Source organism: Physeter macrocephalus, chromosome 20, assembly GCF_002837175.3.
Source record: "Physeter macrocephalus isolate SW-GA chromosome 20, ASM283717v5, whole genome shotgun sequence".
Taxonomy (NCBI): Eukaryota; Metazoa; Chordata; class Mammalia; order Artiodactyla; family Physeteridae; genus Physeter; species Physeter macrocephalus.
The window spans coordinates 27,610,061-27,614,552 of NC_041233.1; positions in this window are offsets into that span (position 1 = coordinate 27,610,061).

The following is a 4,492-nucleotide window of genomic DNA, read 5'->3' on the forward strand; positions in this document are numbered from 1 at the left end:
TTAGTTTCAGGTGTACAGCAAATTGAATCAGTTATACATATACATATATCTACTCTTTTTTTTTTTTGGATTCTTTTCCCATATAGGCCATTACAGAATATTGAGTAGAGTTCCCTATGCTATACAGCAGTTTCTTATTAGTTATGTATTTTATATATAGTAGTGTGTATATGTCAATCCCAGTATCCCAATTTACTCCTCCCCGCCTTATCCCCTGGTAACCTTAAGTTGGTTTTCTACATCCGTGACTCTACTTCTGTTTTGTAAATAAGTTCATTTGTACCCTGTTTTTAGATTCCACGTGTAAGCGACACCATATATTAGTCTTTCTGTGTCTGACTTACTTCACTCAGTATGACGGTCTCTAGGTCTATTCATATTGCTGCAAATGGCATTATTTTGTTCTTTTTAATGGCTAATATTCCATTGTATATATGTACCACTTCTTCTTTATCCATTCCTCTGTTGATGGACATTTAGGTAATGGGTAGAAGACCTAAACAGACACTTCTCCAAAGAAGACATACAGATGGCCAACAGGCACATGAAAAGATGCTCAACATCACTAATTATCAGAGAAATGCAAATCAAAGCTACAATGAGGTATCACCTCACACTAGTCAGAATGGCCATCATCAAAAAAAATATACAAATAATAAATGCTGGAGAGGGTGTGGAGAAAAGGGAACCCTCCTGCACTGTTGGTGGGAATGTAAATTGGTACAGCCACTGTGGAGACAGTATGGAGGTTCCTTAAAAAACGGAAAATAGAACTACCATAAGACCCAGCAATCACAGTCCTGGGCATATACCGTAATTCGAAAAGATACATGCACCCCAGTGTTCATTGCAGCACTATTTACAATAGCCAGGACATGTAAGCAACATAAATGTTTTGTGTTTTTTTGGCATGACTAGCTCATTGTGTCAGCACTAACACCGTTTGTTTAAAAGACTATTAATTGCTCATTGAATAGCCTTGACATATTTGTAAAAATGAATTAATTATATACATGTGGGTATGTTTCTGAACTCTCTCTTTTGTTTCACTGATCTGTTGATTTTAATGCCAATACTATACAATCTTGATTTCTGTAGCTTTATATTAAGTCTGAAATATGGATCAGGTAGGGTAAGTTCTCCAAAGTTCTCCAACGTTTTCAAAGGCATTTTATCTATTTTAGGTCTTTTGCATTTATGTATAAATTTTAGAATTAGTTTGGCAAATTCTAAAAGAAAATCTTGCTGGAATTTTGATTGAAGTCTTGTAGATCAATTTGGGTAGCATTGAAATATTAATGATATTGATTCTTCCAATCCAATTGCACATTTCATATTTCCAATTTATTTAGGTGTTATTTAATTTCATTCAGCAATATTTTCTGGTTTTCACTTTACAGATTGATCCCTTAGTATTTCGTTTTTGTTTTTTTTTAACATCTTTATTGGAATATAATTGTGTTACAATGGTGTGTTAGTTTCTGCTTTATAGCAAAGTGAATCAGCTATACATATACATATATCCCCATATCTCCTCCCTCCTGTGTCTCCCTCCCACCCTCCCTATCCCACCCCTCTAGGTGGTCACAAAACACTGAGCTCATCTCCCTGTGCTGTGCAGCTCCCTCGTACTATCTATCTGTTTTATATTTGGTACTATATATATGTCCATGCCACTCTCTCACTTTGTCCCAGCTTACCCTTCCCCCTCCCTGTGTCCTCAAGTCCATTCTCTATATCTGCATCTTTATTCCTGTCCTGCCCCTAGGTTCATCAGAACTATTTTTTTCTTAGATTCCATGTATATGTGGTAGCATACAGTATTTATTTTTCTCTTTCTGACTTACTTCACTCTGTAGGACAGACTCTAGGTCCATCCACCTCACTACAAATAACTCAATTTCATTTCCTTTAATGGCTGAGTAATATTCCATTGTATATATGTGCCACATCTTCTTTATCCATTCATCTGTTGTTGGACACTTTGGTTGCTTCCATGTCCTGGTTATTGTAAGTAGAGCTGCGATGAACATTGTGGTCCATGACTCTTTGAATAATGGTTTTCTCAGGGTATATGCCCAGTAGTGGGATTGGTGGGTTAATGGGAGTTCTATTTTTAGTTTTTTAAGGAACATTCATACTGTTCTCCATAGTGGCTGTATCAATTTACATTCCCACCAACAGTGCAAGAAGTTCCCTTTTCTCCACACCCACTCCAGCATATATTGTTAGTAGATTTTTTGATGATGGCCGTTCTGACCGCTGTGAGGTGATACCTCACTGTAGTCTTGATTTGCATTTCTCTAATGATTAGTGATGTTGAGCATCCTTTCATGTGTTTGTTGGCAGTCTGTATATCTTCTTTGGAGAAATGTCTATTTAGGTCTTCTGCCCATTTTTGGATTGGGTTGTTTGTTTTTTTCATATTGAGCTGCATGAGCTCCTTGTAAATTTTGGAGATTAATCCTTTATCAGTTGCTTCATTTGCAAATATTTTCTCCCATTCAGAGGGTGGTCTTTTCATCTTGTTTATGGTTTCCTTTGCTGTGCAAAAGCTTTGAAGTTTCATTAGGTCCCATTTGTTTACTTTTGTTTTTAATTCCATTTCTCTGGAAGGTGGGTCAAAAAGGATCTTGTATATATGGCATGGACATATATACACTACCAACCGTAAAATAGATAGCTAGTGGGAAGCAGTCGCATAGCACAGGAAGATCAGCTCGGTGCTTTGTGACCACCTAGAGGAGTGGGATAGGGAGGGAGGGAGGGAGGGAGACGCAAGAGGGAAGAGATATGGGAACATATGTATATCGAAAACTGATTCACATTGTTATAAAGCAGAAACTAACACACCATTGTAAAGAAATTATACTCCAATAAAGATGTTAAAAAAAAAAAGATCTTTCTCTGATGTATGTCATAGAGTGTTCTGCCTATGTTTTCCTCTAAGAGTTTTATAGTGTCTGGCCTTACATTTAGGTCTTTAATTCATTTTGAGTTTATTTTTGTGTATGGTGTTAGGGAGTGTTCTAATTTCATTCTTTTACATGTAACTGTCCAATATCCCCAGCACCACTTATTGAAGAGGCTGTCTTTTCTCCATTGTATATTCTTGCCTCCTTTATCAAAAATAAGGTGACCATATGTGTGTGGGTTTATCTCTGGGCTTTCTATCCTGTTCCATTGATCTATATTTCTGTTTTTGTGCCAGTACCATACTGTCTTGATTACTGTAGCTTTGTAGTATAGTCTGAGACTGGGAGCCTGATGCCTCCAGATCCGTTTTTCTCTCTCACAATTGCTTTAGCTGTTCAGGAAATTTTGTGTTTCCATACAAATTGTGAAATATTTTGTTCTAGTTCTGTGAAAAATGCTGTTGGTAGTTTGATAGGGATTGTATTGAATCTGTACATTGCTTTGGGTCGTATAGTCATTTTCACAATGTTGATTCTTCCAATCCAAGAACATGATATATCTCTCCATCTGATTGTATCATCTTTCATTTCTTTCATCAGTGTCTTATAGTTCTCTGCTTGCAGGTCTTTTGTCTCCTTAGGTAGGTTTATTCCTGGGTATTTTATTCTTTTTGTTGCAATGGTAAATGGGAGTGTTTCCTTAATTCCTCTTTCAGATTTCTCATCATTAGTGTATAGGAATGCAAGAGACTTCTGTGCATTAATTTTGTATCCTGCTACTTTACCAAATTCATTGATTAGCTCTAGTAGTTTTCTGGTAGCAACTTTAGGATTCTCTATGTATTGTATCATGTCATCTGCAAACAGTGACAGCTTTTCTTCTTTTCCGATTTGGATTCCTTTTATTTCTTTTTCTTGTCTATTGCTGTGGCTAGAACTTCCAAAACTATGTTGAATAATAGTGGTGAGAGTGGACAACCTTGTCTTGTTCATGATCTTAGAGGAAATGGTTTCAGCTTTTCACCATTGAGAATGATGTAGGCTGTGGTTTTGTCATATATGGCCTTTATTATGTTGAGGTAAGTTCCCTCTATGCCTACTTTCTAGAGGGTTTGTATCATAAATGGGTGTTGAATTTTGTCAAAAGCTTTTTCTGCATCTATTTCTCAGAATTTGTCCTTTTCTTCCAGGTCCTCCATTTTATTTGCATATATTTGCTTGTAGTAGTCTTTCATGATCCTTTGTATTTCTGCAGAGTCAGTTATTACTTCTCCTTTTTCATTTCTAATTCTATTGATCTGAGTCTTCTCCCTTTTTTTCTTGATGAGTCTGGCTAATGGTTTATCAATTTTGTTTATCTTCTCAAAGAACCAGCTTTTAGTTTTCTTGATCTTAGCTATCATTTCCTTCATTTCTTTTCCATTTATTTCTGATCTAATCTTTATGATTTCTTTCCTTCTGCTGACTTTGAGGTTTTTTTGTTCTTCTTTCTCTAATTGCTTTAGGTGTAAGTTAGGTTGTTTATTTGAGATGTTTCTTGTTTCTTGAGGTAGGATTGTATTGCTATACACTTCCCT